At 39.1% G+C, this 18198-nt stretch overlaps 1 protein-coding gene across 2 annotated transcripts in view; it reads left to right on the top strand.

The window, feature by feature from the left end:
- Positions 1 to 18198, top strand: part of GRXCR1 (glutaredoxin and cysteine rich domain containing 1) — a 306050-nt gene that overhangs the window by 270115 nt on the left and 17737 nt on the right. The window lies entirely within an intron of this gene.

Genomic DNA, 18198 nt, shown 5'->3' with positions numbered 1-18198 from the left:
AATACAATTGTCTCATTTATTTATTTAGTTTTTGAATTCACCTTGAGCAAGGGCCCAGGCCCATCATGACTTAGTGGACGATAGTTTGGCATGGGGCTTGATGGTAGATGTTGTGAAGGGTCCAGCTTATTCTCTTAATTGAGTTTTTGACTCTTGGAAGGTATCCAATTTAAAACACTGAAGTCAGGAATCAGTGACAGTTACTTATTCTGCACTGTAAGGAAAGGTATCTGGATTTATGTGGAGTTTTTCTGGAGGAGAAATCTATTTATTTGTACTCTTCAAAATGTAGGTTCTTAGCAGTATATGCACCTCACTGAAAGCTTCCGAATGGTTTGCTGGTAATTGTTTGGGCTTGTGTTGGACATTCTCCTTATATTTTAGCTGATTTCGTCCCTAAATGCAGGGCTACAGGAACCAACGCTGTGCCTTTATCCTGCTTGCAAATACTGGGAGCAAAGAGATGATAGTTTATTTTGGTCTCACAGGAAAAGGAGGTACTGATACTTATGGTCTGATAAAGACGAGACCTATATTGAGTGAGAGTTTAGTTTCTGAGGTTTTTTTCTTTAATTCACTTAAATTTTAAAATTTAATCTTAATTTAATTAAAATCTTTCATTTAAAAATATACCTGTGTGTTGCAGCAGCCTTTGAGAGGCTGATTGGGTACATTTTATTATTTGTAGCACATTCTTTACCTTTAATTCTATGCTCCCTTTTATTTTGTGGACCGATGTGTATTTATTACGTTGAACCATAATAAGTTCACATAATAATTGCACTGATGACAACGCCATGCTGTTCAACATTATGTTGTTCAAGAACAAAGAGCCACTGCAGGAAGGGAGACTGTGACCAGATTGCAAATTATAGGCATCAAGGAGCCAGGCTGCAGCATCTCCTCTTTCTGTACTGAGTTATCCTAACACTAATATCTGCGGGAGGCAGTACATATGGGGCGTGAGATGCCGGACATGGGCGAAGGGCATGGAGACCAATCATTCAGCTTTCTGTTCCTTGGTTCTGATCTGGAGGATTTTTATCTATTAGGGAGGCCAAAGCTTTGAAAAAGAAGCCCACAGCATGGTCTTTCATTCAGCAAATATTTGTGAGACACTGATGAGTCTGGCTCCATGCTAGGTGCCAATTATATAAAGCGTTGAATTAAATAGCTGTTGTCTCTGCTCTCATGGAGCTTACATTCTATTGGAGGAGAGGAACAGGTAAATAAACAGGTACTAAATTACAGACTGAAGATTGCTATGAAGTTAACAGGATCTGAGATCTAGAGTAATTAGGAAAAGAGGTTAATTAATACGGGGGATCAGAGAAGGTCTGTTTTAGGCTCTGAGACTTGAAGCTAAGACTTGGGACATTACAATGAGGTCACCATAAAGGGACCCTGGGAGCTGTGAATTCTGACTGTAGAGCTTTGTACATTCAAGCAGGTGCTGATGCTCTAAGGCAGGAAAGAGCTGGCATATTCTAGGAGCTGTAAGAAAATGGAAAGAAAGCCCAATGGGAAGATCATGAGCTTGAGACACAGGTGAGGCTGTGAAGTAAGTTAGAGAATTAGACGGGGCCATGCTGCACAGGATCCTATAGATCGTGGAAAGAGGTCTGGCTTCTGGTATAAATGGAAGGCAAAAGTGTTCAACGTTTGTAACGAGGGGAATGGCAAACGAGGTGACCATTTTGACTTTGTAAAAGATTATTCTGATCTCTGCATGGAGTAGAGATTGGCGGTGAGCAGGAATAAAGCCAGGGAAATAATCTATCCAAGTAACTGGCCTTATAAGCCTGGAGAGTTTCCACTTTAGGTCTTAGAGGCAGCCACATTTATATATTCTAATAAAATTCCTTGGCTTTTATTTTCACACTTTATAATGCCTTAACTGGTCAATTTTATATTTTCAAATAGTTTTTGTTTTATTTCTAGAATGTTCCTGGGCTCTCTTTATCTTAATTTTCTTAGCCTGCTGTGACTTTGGTTATTATAGTATTTTATTGCACTAGTATTTTTTTCCCGTTTTTATTTGCTGAGTTTTATCTAGCTTTCATTGATTATATTAAACTTATTCTTGGAATCTACTTTTATATTTTACCTTTTAATGCTTTAGGTATGCTTTCATTTCTTAGTTTTTAAAATCTTTTTAGTATTTAGTATATTACCTTTTATCTGTGACTGTACTTTGCCTTATTAAGTGGATCTAAGATAAATGGTCATTTCATTGATTAGCCCACCCTTTAAACAAGAGACTATATATTTATTCTCTGGAGTCCCTGAAACAGACCTGCCTATGTCCTTTAACAAACGACCTCTATTTCCATCTATTTGCTTTTGTTCTGCACAGGAAGGAAAATAGAGATACACAAGTCAGAACTTTACAGCATAAGTTTGCCTACCCTGAGGGCATAAATGAAATGCCGAAACACTCTGTGAGGCATAAGAAATGACAAGGTCTAAAATCTATGTTCTTTATTATCTACCATCACTTAACATTAGACAAAATGTATATTACTATCATAGTGTTTTAGTATAATAATAATAGTAATGGTAAGTATATCATTAATATTAACTGATACTATTGTTATGCACTTCCTATGTTCTATATATAACAGTGACTTAACGTGTGTTAGTATCATGCTATATTCTCATAGTGTCCCTTAAAAGTAGATATTACTTTAAAAACATATATATATTTATAAGTGACAAAAAGTGAAGTTCGGTGAAGAAAAGCATAGACTTTAGAGCCAGGTAGACTTAGACTGCAATCTTGACCTTGCCAGCTGTTAGCTGTGGGGTGATCTTGAACAAGTACTCTTAAAATACTTCTACAATTTCTTTGAGTCTTAGTTTCCCTATTTTTAAAACTAAGGATTTTACAAGACAACTTGCAGGGAAGCAGTGAAAAGTAAAAGAGTGATGCTTGGGCTTCCCTGGTGGCGCAGTGGTTGAGAATCTGCCTGCCAATGCAGGGGACATGGGTTCGAGCCCTGGTCTGGGAAGATCCCACATGCTGGGGAGCAACTGGGCCCGTGAGCCACAGCTACTGAGCCTGCGCGTCTGGAGCCTGTGCTCCGCAACAAGACAGGCCGCGATAGTGAGAGGCCTGCGCACCGCAATGAAGAGTGGCACCCGCTTGCCGCAACTGGAGAAAGCCCTTGCACAGAAATGAAGACCCAACAACACAGCCAAAAATAAATATAAATAAATTAAAAAAGAAAAAGAGTGCTGCTTGCAGAGCACGTGGTTAATGGTAGGTGCTCATTAAGCTTCTCCGTAGAGAAGAGGCTTCTCCTAGGGTCTACTACTGTGTCACTGCTCTCACTCCTTCCTCCACACTGTCCTCCTGGTATTGTCCTACCCACTGAAACAGCCAAGAGAGGAATCACAGAAGCCTTGTACTCTGAGAAAATGCCAAGCTCGCTTTCTTCGGAGGCCACAGATGCCAGGGCAAAAGGAGATGATAAAGGAGTACCAAGCTTTATTCTCAATCTGGATTTAGAGACCTGAGTTTATTCATCCTTCTTGAACCTGCCTACAAAATTAGTGCCTTGATTTGCTTTTCTGGAACAGGAGCTAGTTCTGTCAAGGAGAGTCCCTGGAGAAATGGAGGAAAGAGTCCAAAAATAGCTAAAGGAAATCTCTCTGGACCAGGTTATTATTGTCACTCTGATTTACTTTTTTTCCTAAATCTTGTAGCTAAAAAAAAATCTTAAATTTTGGGCAGTACCCAAGAGTTTGGGTTGGCCTCCCAACTCACTCTCTCTGATGTCATCCTCATCCTGTCTCTTCATCTCTACCTGTCTCATCTCCACATAAATCTCGCTCTCTCTCTCTCTCTCTCTCTCTATATATATATATATATGTGTGTGTGTGTGTGTATATCTATGCACAAATATACCTATACATATATATATTTATACATACATACCTATACATCTGCGTAAGTCTGTGTATCTATCTATTTTTCTGTCCTCTATGTGAATCATGCATCGGTTATTGGTTTAAACAAGGTAGATACTTATTTGTCTCTCAAAGAAGTCTGAGTTGGAGGTGGCGCAGGGGTACAGATTGTCTCTTCTCCAAGAGTGATTCTTCTAACTTATTGGACCTCACTTCATGGTTCAGAAAAGCTCCATCACATTTTTTTCCAGCTTATGAAAAGGTAAAAAAGGACAGTAAGTATAGGATGATCTACCTGCTTTTAGGAGTATGGCTTGGAAGCTGAATGCGTTACTTCTGCTCACATCTCACTGGCAAGGACTCAGTCTTTTGGCTGCACCTAACCACACAGAGGCTGAGAAAAATAGGATTTCACTAGATGATCTGCCCAAAGAATTCTCAGGGGATTTTCTAACTAAAAAGGAGAATGGAGCATGGATGGTGACAGTGGAGCAGAGGTAATTAGTATTCTATCTACACTATTAATATGGAAGAAGGATAGTCCCCCTATGAGAAGGTCACTGCAGTTCATTTCAAAAAAGAAAGGAATTGACAATGAGTCTTTCCAAACACATCTTTGGAATTAAACTAAATGGAAAATACATTTCTTCTGCTAGTGTGCTGAAAACAACAACAAGAAGAAACAAATATTCTCATTTCCAAGGCCTGGCACAGTGCTAAGCACGTAACAGGCATTATCTCATTTATTTCTTACAACCTACATGATAGAGATATTTTTCTCTTCATTGTATAGCTGAGAAAGCTGAGGTTTGGAGGGGTTAACTGCCCAAACTCACACACCAGAAAAGTAGCAGAGACAGATTTTAATCAGTGGCTGAGCCCACTATTTTTTTTTTTTTTTTTTTTGTGGTATGCGGGCCTCTCACTGTTGTGGCCTCTCCCGTTGTGGAGCACAGGCTCCGGACGCCCAGGCTCAGCGGCCATGGCTCATGGGCCCAGCCGCTCCGCGGCATGTGGGATCTTCCCGGACCGGGGCACGAACCCCGGACTCTCCCACCAGGGAAGCCCGAGCCCACTATTTTAACCCCAAAGCTACAGCCTTCCCAACATATTCTGTTACCCATATGATTTCCTTCCCCTTAGAATTAAAGGAAGATGATCATCATCCTTATTCTCTTGTTCTGAAGACACATAATAAATGGACTCTAATAGGGATCAACCCCAGTAGAATGAAAGGAATCATCGGATTCATTGCTGGATGGGTTCATTACTTTCGGTTTTCTTTTCCAGATTCATTCTCTCCCCTTCTCTAGCCTGCTCTGGGAAAACGTTACAGACTGCACCACTCAAATGCCTTTGTCCTCTGACATCAGTCAGAGGGAGGCTAGAGCAGGATATCTGAGTGAGGCAGGATACAGAGGTATTTATTTTCTTTGGTCCCTTCATTCTGAGGTGCAGTTTGAGCAGACCCTGAGTTCCTCTTGGCTTCTTTCCCACGGCTACATCTTTTGTTGGGTTCTGTAATAACAACACCTTCCTCATGAACATTAGACTCCAGTGTAGTAACAGCTTCCTGTTTTTGCCAGCACCTGGGTGCTTCATCAAACCTGTTGGTTTACTTAATGCTGTCCATGCTTCTGTAGTTGAGCCCTTCATTAAATTTGCCCTTCAATGAAACTCTTTGGACATCCTGGGATCCTGAAAGATGCATTGGGTTATTCTTATGAATTGAACAAACAAAATTTATTTATTTATTAGACAACCCCATGACTCTTTTGCATTGTAGAACTTTATAAAAATGGGATATCTACTTTACTTCATGAACATGAACTTCACTACAGAGAAGTCTTTATAGGTAGCAACTAGGTAGGGGTGGTGCCTCAATCTTCTGATAATTTTACTGAGATAGTAATATTTAAAATAAAGTAATTTGTATTGAATGTATAAGCTTCAGTGATGAGTCTTTAGTAACCTATCTGTGTCTAAACATCCTTGGATCCCATCTGGGATTAAGTCCCATTCAAGTAGGAGCTCCCTCCTATTTATGAAATTTTAATTGACATTTTGATCAACTAATTATGTTTCTCACCATATGAATCTTTCTCAAACATTTTTCCTGCTGAGTGATTAAATATCCATGTTGTCCCAGAAAAATAATCAACTCAATTTTCTTCAGCAGTGTTTTTCACTAACTCTGCTTCCTTTTTGACTCTTTAGAGTCCTAGTCGAAAGCTAGTTAAATCCCCCATAATAAAGAATACTTTAGCCATTCTACAACTTAACTGAGAACTTTTATGGTCTGGAAAGTCCTCAAATGTTGTATCACCTTTTCTTTTTAATAAGTTACACAATTCAGTCTTTCATCCCAATGTTTTACATGAGCCCCCCCACCCTTATTACATTCTCTTTCACTTTATGGTGACATTACCCCAAAACAAAGTAAGACTCTTCTTGATTTGCATTTACCTTTTATTATTTATTGACTCTAGATGGAAAATGTTTGTGGACCAAATTTTGCGAGCTTGAAGTTGATTCTAAGTTATAAATGTTCTCAGGGAGTTGCATAATAATAATAATAAATAAATAAACAACTACTATTTATTGAACTCCTATCATGTATCATACAATGTTCTAGACTCACATCATCTCGTGTCATCTTTCTAACAACGCTGTACACATTTTTATACCCAATTTACAAATAAGGAAACTGAGTCTTAAAGCGTCTTTGTCCAAGTTAAATTACTTGGTAAGGGAGGCACTAGGATTTAATCCGGAGTCTTACTCAAAAAACCTTTGGTTGCAAAAATAGGCAAGTGGGACTACATCAGACTAAAAAGCTTCTGCACAGCAAAGGAAACCTGAATATCAACATGGAGATAGCTAATATCTGTATGTGCAATTTTACATAATTTTGTATTTGAGAGAAAAGCACTTAGGTGTTTGTATTTGTTTATTTTGGTTTTTTGATAATGGTGTTTGGAAACTCTTGACCTAGCAATTCTTTCCAGAGACCTAGAAGAGTGTGCTAAATCCAAGCTGCTTTATACCAAAATCTATTGTTTTCTTCAGCTTATAAAATATATTGCTTATGCTGTGGCCTTGTGTCTTCCCTATATTTCCTCCAGGGCACCAAATCAAAATACAGTACAGAATCTCATAGAAAGTTTCATTGAATATAGCTTTTCTTATCTTGAACTGGAGAAAATGGTGACCCCAAAGGGACATGCATGTATAATGTTTGGTAACCTTATTGCCCTGGAAATTAATATCCTTCCTCCTTTCTATCTCTGTGCTCAGTTAACTATCATTAAAGACAACAACTTAATCATTACTTTATGGAGAGAACTTTCCCTAACCTTCTTGAGTAGGTTAAAATTATATGCTTTCACAGCATCTTGTGTCAATGTCTCTTTTGTAGTATTTATGACAGATAAATTTACATTTATTCGTGTGATCTTTTGTGTAATACCATCTCCTCCAAAGCTGTGAGTCTCTTCTTTGGTCATACATATATGAGGAAAGGTTATATAAACAGTCTTATCTTCGAGAAGCTTGTCACACGTAAAATAAAGTGGCTTGTTCACATGTCATAGCTCACTGCTCAGAATTTTAAGGTGGGAAGTGGTGACTGAGAATAGAGCTAATTTCATGTTTGGAAGGTTAATGAAATAGGTCCTTTCTTGGCATATTGAAATAACTGAATAATGCGTGGTGCTGAGATTAAAAAAAAAAAAAAAACTGGGATGTGCTATAGCTTCTCTTTCTGTTTGGAGTCATTGCTGTGAAATCTCTCATTCGCTTGACCTTCTTGGGCACCTAGTCAGCAGAGAGGTGTACCCACAGATTGTCATGCTCCCCAGACGAGAAGTTATCATTTTCCCACTAATACAATTATGTTGTATCAGTGAGCAGGAAGTATGCTGGCACAATGGAAAAAGTGTGGGTTTTGGAGTCAGCGTGACCTGAATTCAAGATCTGTCCAGGCCTTGTATTGATTAACTGAAAGGCCTGGGGTACCTTCCTTATTCTCTTCAAATTTTAGTTTTTTCTTTTCTTTTTAAATTTTTATTGGACATAGTTGCTTTACAATATTGTGTTAGTTTACACTGCCAGCAAAGGGAATCAGCTGTACATATACATATATCCCCTCTTTTTTGGATTTCCTTCTCATTTAGGTCACCACACAGCACTGAGTAGAGTTCCCTGTGCTATACAGTAGGTTCTCATTAGTTATCTATTTTATACATAGTATCAACAGTATATATGTCAATCCCAATCTCCCATTTCATCCCACCCCCTGACCTTCCCCCTTGGTATCCATATGTTTATTCTCTACATTGGTGTCTCTACTTCTGCTTTGTAAACAAGATCCTCTGTACCAACTTTTTTCAGATTCCACATATATGCGTTAATATACGATATTGGTTTTTCTCTTTCTGATTTACTTCATCTGTTTGACAGTCTCTAGGTCCATCCATGTCGCTACAAGTGACCCAGTTTCGTTCCTTTTTATGTCCAAGTAATATTCCATTGTATATATAGAGTATATATATTCCACATCATATATATATATATACCACATCTTCTTTATCCATTCCTCTCTTGATGGACATTTAGGGTTGCTTCCATGGCCTGGCTATTGTAAATAGTGCTGCAGTGAACACTGTGGTGCATGTGTCTTTTTGATTTATGGTTTTCTCTGGGTATATGCCCAGTAGTGGGATTTCTGGGTCATATGGCAGTTTTATTTTTAGGTTTTTGTGTGTGTGTGTGTGTGTGTGTGCTACGCAGGCCTCTCACTGTTGTGGCCTCTCCCGTTGCGGAGCACAGGCTCCGGACGCGCAGGCTCAGCGGCCATGGCTCATGGGCCCAGCCGCTCCACGGCATGTGGGATTTTCCTGGACCAGGGCACGAACCTGTGTCCGCTGCATCGGCAGGCAGACTCTCAACCACTGCACCACCAGGGAAGCCCTATTTTTATCTTTTTAAGGAATCTCCATACAGTTCTCCATAGTGGCTGTATCAATTTACATTCCTACCAGCAGTGCATGGGGGTTCCCTTTTCTCCACACCCTCTCCAGCATTTATTGTTTGTAGATTTTTTGATATTGGCCGTTTGACCAGTTTGAGGTGATACCTCGTTGTAGTTTTGGTTTGCATTTCTTTAATAATTCGTGATGTTCAGCATCTTTTCATGTGTTTGTTGGCCATCTGTATGTCTTCTTTGGAGAAATGTAGTTTTTTCATTTCAAAAATTGTAATTATAATACTTAATTCTCACTGATGGTTAAAAGAGCCAGTGTCTGTAAACCACTTAACACATCACTATTATTCATTATTTTCAGGAAGGTATTAATTTTCAGAAAAAAATGATTCTAAATTAATTGAAAAATATACTAGAAATATTTCCATAGATATCTTGTCAGTCTTGGTAAACTGTGCCAAGTAATAGAATGATTAATTAATTTCCACTTGCATGGAATTGGATGTGGGGTTATATTTTAAAAGTAACAAACTCATATGTGACATTCTTAGCCAAATACCAGCCAGGAAAATATTATTTCCTAAGAATGTTGATACTTAAGGAAATATACTCCCTTTTGTGGACACAAGAGTTTCATTATAGGCCAAGTAATCATTGGAAAGCTTTTGATAGAAAACTGCAGGGAATAAGATCTTTGGAATATGTAAATGCAGTGCAGACAGGTCAGGTTGGGAGTTACCCTGGTAAACGTCTCAAGTCTCAGGATGGGAGGGATCTAAGTTTTCCCTAAAACTTGCCGACTAGGCTGAGATCCCCATCCTGCTGCTGCTCCCCAAGAGCAGAGAGGACACCATCTGATTTCCTTGTCCTGTAGGATCTCACACTTAGGTTCAGCAAGGACAAGATCAGGTGGAGGGTGGGGATGTGGAACCCCATGGAGAAGCAAGGGGTTTTGGCTATTGTATCTGCTCAGTCGGTAGCACAGGAACCAGAGGGCTCCTCCCCAGGAAACCAGCTGAGGGCTGGCCACGTGGACCTGTGGGTGGAAGCCACAGTGAGAGGTTGGAGATACTCAGCTCCCAGTTCTTTGTTAGAGAGCAGAGTTTTTTCCCATCTTAAGCACTTGGTCCACCACCTGTGCACTCGGCACCCAGGTGTCTCCAAGAGCATCGACTCTCAGGCCTTTAGTTACATTGCTTGATGTGAGCAGAGCCTGAGTTTCTCCTGAAATGTGGAATCTGCTGGATGGTGCTGATGGTACTGATGGTGCTGGAATGATTTGGCTGAGGTGCTGGAATGGTGCTGATGGTGCTGGTGGTGTACTGATGGTGCTGGAATGATTTGGCTGAGGAGAGCAAATTTCACATATCTAGGGGTAGTGTGATAGTCCTTTCCTGGCCTGTGCATGGTATTCTAAACAGTGAACTAAGGCACCCTGCTAAGGTAAGAAAAGATCTGGGAAGCAGATGTATGATAGCTGTGCTGGTACATTTATATTCTTTGGAGTCACTGGGGTACATTTTCTTTGAAGAAAAATGAGCCACATATTCTCCTTACTGCTTAGTTCACGTACCAAATTCCCTGAGGCTTCTCCCATTTTAGCTTAGCTAACTCATAAAAGAAATAGAATGTAGCGAAAGTAAAATATTACCAGTTATTGCGCTTTAGGCTTTAATGTTTTGTTTTGGTGCACTCCTTACTTTGTTCTCATGTCTGTATTCCTGGCAAAACCACCGACAAATGAAAGAATATAACTTGCCTCATAGGGCTACATGTGTTCTCTGTAACCCTGTGTATTCATTCATTGTACTTTGTTAATTTATCAAGTTGACATTCCTGATGGTGATTAAGATGATCTGAGTTATGTAAAATAAACTGAAGTAAATGAAACCCAGAACTAAAGGCTCCTGTACATCTCTGCCTGACTTGCCTACCCTTAGAAACCTCACTTAATCTTCAAGGTCCAGATCAAATGCTACCAACATCAGAAAGTCTTTTCCATAAGCAGATCTTTTTTCCTCCCTGCTAGGATCTCCTGGCTCATCTTTTCTGCATCATTAACATTTGGCAGTTATTTCCCATTCTACATTGTGGGTTACTTGGTTGTGTGTTTACATAAAAAAATTGTAATCTCCTAACACTAGGGCCTTTTTACTTTTTAAATTAGTCTTTTTGGTTTCCACCCTACCCAGCACAAAGAGAAATCCAAGAAGTATTTTTTATGTGATGGTATTTCTATTTGTCTTGTTGATTGATCAAAAATGGATTCCACACCTATTTGCCAGGGATATGATGTGAAAAAGGCAGATGTGGTCTCTGCCTTTGATTAGAAATAATAACTTTGGGGAAATGAGCTGCTGACTGGAGTGGTGAGCAGCCTTGCTGAGCATCAGAAGAGTGACCTAATACAGCTAATCTGCAAGGACTGGAAAGTGAATTACAACAGGAGAAAATCAGACTTCCATGCAGTGGATGCTTGATGCATTTTTATAAGCCTAAGCCGTGCGGCTGACAGTGTCTTGGTGCTTCGGCCAGATGTCAGACCTGAGACTCTGAGGTGGGAGAGCTGGGTTTAGGACATTGGCCCACCAGAGACCTCCCAGCCCCATGCAATATCAAATGGCGAAAGCTCACCCAGAGATCTCCATCTCAATGCTAAGACCCAGCTCCACTCAACGACCAGCAAGCTACAGTGCTGATCACCCTATGCCAAAGAACTAGCAAGACAGGAACACAACCCCATCCATTAGCAGAGAGCCTGCCTAAAATCATATTAAGTTCACAGACACCCCAAAACACACCACCAGACGCAGTCCTGCCCACCAGAAAGACAAGATCCAGCCTCATCCACCAGAACACAGGCACTCGTCCTCTCACCAGGAAGCCTACAAAACCCACTGAATCAACCTTACCCACTGCGGACAGACACCAAAAACAATGGGAACTACAAACCTGCAGCCTGTGAAAAGGAGACCCCAAACACAGTAAGATAAGCAAAATGAGAAAACAGAGAAATAAACAGCAGATGAAGCAGCAAGGTAAAAATGCACCAGACCAAACAAATGAAGAGAAAATAGGCAGTCTACCAGAAAAAGAATTCAGAGTAACAACAGTAAAGAGGATCCAAAATCTTGGAAATAGAATGGAGAAAATACAAGAAACGTTTAACAAGGACCTAGAAAAACTAAAGAGCAAACAAACAATGATGAGAAACACAATAAATGAAATTAAAAATTCTCTGGAAGGAGTCAATAGCAGAATAACTGAGGCAGAAGAAAGGATAAGTGACCTGGAAGATTAAAATAGTGGAAATAACTACCGCAGAGTAGAATAAAAACAAAAAATGAAAAGAATTGAGGACAGTCTCAGAGACCTTTGGGACAACGTTAAATGCACCAACATTTGAATTATAGGGGTCCCAGAAGAAGAAGAGAAAAACAAAGGGACTGAGAAAATATTTGAAGAGATTATAGTTGAGAACTTCCCTAATTTGGGAAAGGAAATAGTCAATCAAGTCCAGGAAGCACAGAGAGTCCCATACAGGATAAATCCAAGGAGAAACATGCCAAGACACATATTAATCAAACTATCAAAAATTAAATACAAAGAAAAAATATTAAAAGCAGCAAGGGAAAAGCAACAAATAACATACAAGGGAAACCCCATAAGGTTAACAGCTGATCTTTCAGCAGAAACTTGGCAAGCCTAAAAGGAGTGGCAGGACATATTTAAAGTGATGAAAGGCAAAAACCTACAACCAAGATTACTCTACCCAGCAAAGATCTCATTGAGATTCAATGGAGAAATTAAAACCTTTACAAACAAGCAGAAGCTAAGAGAATTCAGCACCACCAAACCAGGTTTACAACAAACGCTAAAGGAACTTCTCTAGGCAGGAAACATAAGAGAAGGAAAAGACCTACAGTAACAAACCCAAAACAATTAAGAAAATGGTAATAGGAACATACATATCAATAATTACCTTAAATGTAAATGGAATAAATGCTCCAACGAAAAGACATAGACTGGCTGAATGGATACAAAAACAAGACCCGTATATATGTTGTCTACAAGAGACCCACATCAGACCCAGGGACACATACAGACTGAAAGTGAGGGAATGAAAAAAGATATTCTATGTGAATGGAATTCAAAAGTAAGCTGGAGTAGCAATTCTCATATCAGACAAAATAGACTTTAAAATAAAGACTAATACAAGAGACAAAGAAGGACACTACATAATGATCAACGGATCAATCCAAGAAGAAGATATAACAATTGTAAATATTTATGCACCCAACATAGGAGCACCTCAATACATAAGGCAAATGCTAGCAGCCATAAAAGGGGAAATCGACAGTAACACAGTAATAGTAGGGGACTTTAACATTCCCACTTTCATCACTGGACAGATCATCCAAAACGAAAATAAATAAGGAAACACAAGGTTTAAATGACACATTAAACAAGATGAACTTAATTGATATTTATAGGACATTCCATCCAAAAACAACAGAATACACTTTCTTCTCAAGTGCTCATGGAACATTCTCCAGGATAGATCATATCTGGGGCACAAATCAAGCCTTGGTATATTTAAGAAAATTGAAATCGTATCCAGTATCTTTTCTGTCCACAATACTATAAGACTAGATATCAATTACAGAAAAAAATCTGTAAAGAATAGAAACACATGGAGGCTAAACAATACACTACTAAAGAACAAAGAGGTCACTGAAGAAATCAAAGAGGAAATCAGAAAATACCTGGAAACAAATGACAATGAAGACACGATGACCCAAAACCTATGGGATGCAGCAAAAACAGTTCTAAGAGGGAAGTTCATAGCAATACAATCCTACATCAAGAAACAACAAAAATCTCAAATAAGTCACCTAACCTTAAACCTAAAGCAATTAGAGAAAGAAGAATTTAAAAAACCCTAAGTTAGCAGAAGGAAAGAAATCATAAATATCAGATCAGAAATAAATGAAAAAGAAATGAAGGAAACAATAGCAAAGATCAATAAAACTAAAAGCTGGTTCTTTGAGAAGATAAACAAAATTGATAACCATTAGCCAGACTCATCAAGAAAAAAAGGGAGAAGACTCAAATCAATAGAATTAGAAATGAAAAAGGAGAAGTAACAACTGACACTGCAGAAATACAAAGGATCATGAGAGATTACTACAAGCAACTGTATGCTAATGAAATGGACAATCTGGAAGAAATGGACAAATTCTTAGACAAGCACAACCTTCCGAGGCTGAACCAGGAAGAAATAGAAAATATAAACAGACCAATCACAAGCACTGAAATTGAAACTGTGATTAAAAATCTTCCAACAAACAAAAGCCCTGGACCAGATGGCTTCACAGGAAAATTCTATCAAACATTTAGAGAATATCTAACACCTATCCTTCTCAAACTCTTCCAAAATATAGTAGAGGGAGGAACACTCCCAAATTCATTCTACGAGGCCACCATCACCCTGATACCAAAACCAGACAAAGATGACAGAAAGAAAGAATACTAGAGCTCAATGTCACTGATGCACATAGATGCAAAAATCCTCAACAGAATACTAGGAAACAGATTCCAACAGCACATTTAAAGGATTATACACCATGATTAAGTGAGGTTTATCCCAGGAATGCAAGGATTCCTCAATATATGCAAATCAATCAATGTGATACACCATATTAACAAATTGAAGGAGAAAAACCATATGATCATCTCAATAGATGCAGAAAAAACTTTCAACAAAATTCAACACCCATTTATAATAAAAACCCTCCAGAAAGTAGGCATAGAGGGAACTTACCTCAATGTAATAAAGGCCATATATGACAAACCCACAGCCAACATCATTCTCAATGGTGAAAAACTGAAACCATTTCCACTAAGATCAGGAAAAAGACAAGGTTGTCCACTCTCACCACTATTATTCAACGTAGTTGAATAATAGCAATCAGAGCAGAAATCAGAGAAGAAAAAGAAATAGAAGGAATCCATATCAGAAAAGAAGTAAAACTGTCACTGTTTGCAGATGACATGATACTATACATAGAGTATCCTAAAGATGCTACCAGAAAACTACTAGAGCTAATCAATGAATTTAGTAAAGCAGCAGTATACATAATTAATGCAGCGAAATCTCTTGCATTCCTATACACTAATGATGAAAAATATGAAAGAGAAATTAAGGAAACACTCCCATTTACCATTTCAACAAAAAGAATAAAATACCTAGGAATAAACCTACCTAAGGAGACAAAAATCCTGTATACAGAAAATTATGAGACACTGATGAAAGAAATTAAAGATGATACAACAGATGGAGAGATGTACCATGTTCTTGGATTGGAAGAAGCAACATTGTGAAAATGACTATGCTACCCAAAGCAATCTACAGATTCAATGCAATCCCTATTAGACTACCAGTGGCATTTTTCACAGAACAAGAACAAAAAATTTCACAATTTATATGGAAACATAAAAGACCCCGAATAGCCAAAGCAATTCTTGAGAAAGAAAAACAGAGCTGGAGTAATCAGGCTCCTGGACTTCAGACTATACTACCAAGCTACAGTAATCAAGACAGTATGGTACTGGCAGAAAAACAGAAATATAGATCAATGGAACAGGATAGAAAGTCCAGAGATAAACCCATGCACCTATAGTCCACCTAATTTACAACAAAGGAGGCAAGAACGTACAATGGAAAAAAGACACCCTCTTCATTAAGTTGTGCTGGGAAAATTGGAGAGCTACAGGTAAAAGAATAAAATTAGAACACTCTCTAACACCATACACAAAAATAAACTCAAAATGGATTAAAGACCTAAATGTAAGGCCAGACACTATAAAACTCTTAGAAGAAAACTTAGGAAGAACACTCTATGACATAAATCACAGCAAGATCCTATTTTACCCACCTCCTAGAGTGATGCAAATACAAACAAAAATAAACAAATGGGACCTAATGAAACTTAAAAGTTTGCACAGCAAAGGAAAGCACAAATAAGACGAAAAGACAACCCTCAGAATGGGAGAAAATGTTTGCAAACAGAGCAACTGACAAAGGATTAATCTCCAAAATATACAAGCAGCTTATGCCGCTCAATATCAGAAAAACAAACAATCCAATCCAAAAATGGGCAGAAGACCTAAATAGACATTTCTCCAAAGAAGATATACAGATTGCCAACAAACACATGAAAGGATGCTCAACATCACTAATCATTAGAGAAATGCAAATCAAAACTACAATGAGATATCACCTCACACCAGTCAGAATGGCCATCATCAAAAAATCTAGAAACAATAAATGCTGGAGAGGGTGTGGAGAAAAGGGAACCCTCCTTCACTGTTGGTGGGAATGTAAATTGATACAGCCACTATGGAGAACAGTATGGAGGTTCCTTAAAAAACTGAAAATAGAACTACCATACGACCCAGCATTACCACTCATGGGCATATACCCTGAGAAAACCATAATTCAAAAAGAGTCATGTACCACAATGTTCATTGCAGCTCTATTTACAATAGCTAGCACATGGAAGCAACCTAAGTGTTCATTGAGAGATGAATGGATAAAGAAGATGTGGCACATATATACAATGGAATATTACTCAGCCATAATAAGAAACGGAATTGATTTATTTGTAGTGAGGTGGTTGGACCTAGAGTCTGTAATACAGAGTGAATTAAGTCAGAAAGAGAAAAACAAATACCGAATGCTAACACATATATATGGCATCTAAAAAAAAAAAGTTTCTGAAGGACCTAGGGGCAGGACAGGAGTAAAGACGCAGACGTAGAGAATGGACTTCAGGACATGGGGAGGGGGAAGGGCAAGCTGGGACGAAGTGAGAGAGTGGCATGGACATATATACACTACTAAATGTAAAATAGATAGCTAGTGGGAAGCAGCCACATAACACAGAGAGATTAGCTTGGTGCTTTGTGACCACCTAGAGGGGGTGAGATAGGGAGGGTTGAGAGGGAGATGCAAGAGGGAGGAGATATGGGGATACATGTATACCTATAGCTGAGTCACTTTGTTATACAGTAGAAACTTACATACCACTGTAAAGCAATTATACCTCAATAAAGATGTTATAGAAGAAAAAAAAAAAAGAACCAGACCATGCTGGCACCCTAATCTTGGACTTCCCACCTCTAGAACTGTGAAAAATAAATGTCTGTTTTCTTTAAAAGAAAAAAAAAGAGAAAGAATAACTTCTTCCTTCTATGGCCTCTATGGCTGCATGTTGAGAAGTAGAGTGGGAGAAGGTAAGAAGAGGCTGGAAAGGAAAGGAAAATGGGGTAGTTCAAAGAAACATGATTAGTTTGTTGGAAAGGGCGTACATCATCCCAGTTCTCATTTTCACAGTAAAGTTGTTTTTTTTAAAAAAACATCTTTATTGAAGTATAATTGCATTAGAATGGTGTGTTAGTTTCTGCTTTATAACAAAGTGAATCAGCTATACATAGACATATATCCCCATATCTCCTCCCTCTTGCATTTGTAGGTAAAGTTCACTTTTTTTCTTTTTTTTTTGCGGTACGTGGGCCTCTCACTGTTGTGGCCTCTTCCGCTGCGGAGCACAGGCTCCGGACGCACAGGCTCAGCGGCCATGGCTCAGCCGCTCCGCGGTATGCGGGATCTTCCCGGACCGGGGCACGAACCCGCGTCCCCTGCATCGGCAGGCAGACTCTCAACCACTGCACCACCAGGGAAGCCCAGGTTCTCATTTTTAAGTAGAGTCTTACTCCATTGACTCTGGAGTAATTCCCCTGTCTGTGTTCAAATTCCCACTCTGCTTTCTCTCTGGGTGACCTTGCAATTGTTATTTAATCTCACAGAGGCTCAATTTCTACCATTAAGTGAGCCTAGCACATCAGATTAGATGATGTTGGATGCCTGGCTCCTAATATATGCTTAATTACTGTGGGTGGTTATTACTTTTATTATTATTATCATTATTATTAGCTGCTGTTATCTTAATAGCATTAAGGAGGGCATGTCCTTAAGGACATGGATTCTAAGGATTCTGAGTGGGGCATGTCCAGGACTGCCTGGAATAGGGCAGAGGCAGCCCAGGCTGGGGATTTGCTCAGAGGCTTCCTTTCCCAGGTGGCTGGCTTAGGCTCCCTGAACAGCTCTGAAGGGTGTGCTGGAACCTTCCATCTCTGGACTTCATCTGACAGGCATGGATGGACTTCCCAGTACTCACCTTCTGCTGGCAGTCCTCCTTTTGCCCACAATTAGCCTTACTAGATGGGAGAGTATGTGA

The sequence above is a fragment of the Orcinus orca genome, chromosome 4 (assembly GCF_937001465.1).
Source record: "Orcinus orca chromosome 4, mOrcOrc1.1, whole genome shotgun sequence".
NCBI classification, from domain to species: domain Eukaryota; kingdom Metazoa; phylum Chordata; class Mammalia; order Artiodactyla; family Delphinidae; genus Orcinus; species Orcinus orca.
Note: the sequence above shows the minus strand (reverse complement) of the source record. Positions and strands in the feature narration are given on the sequence as shown.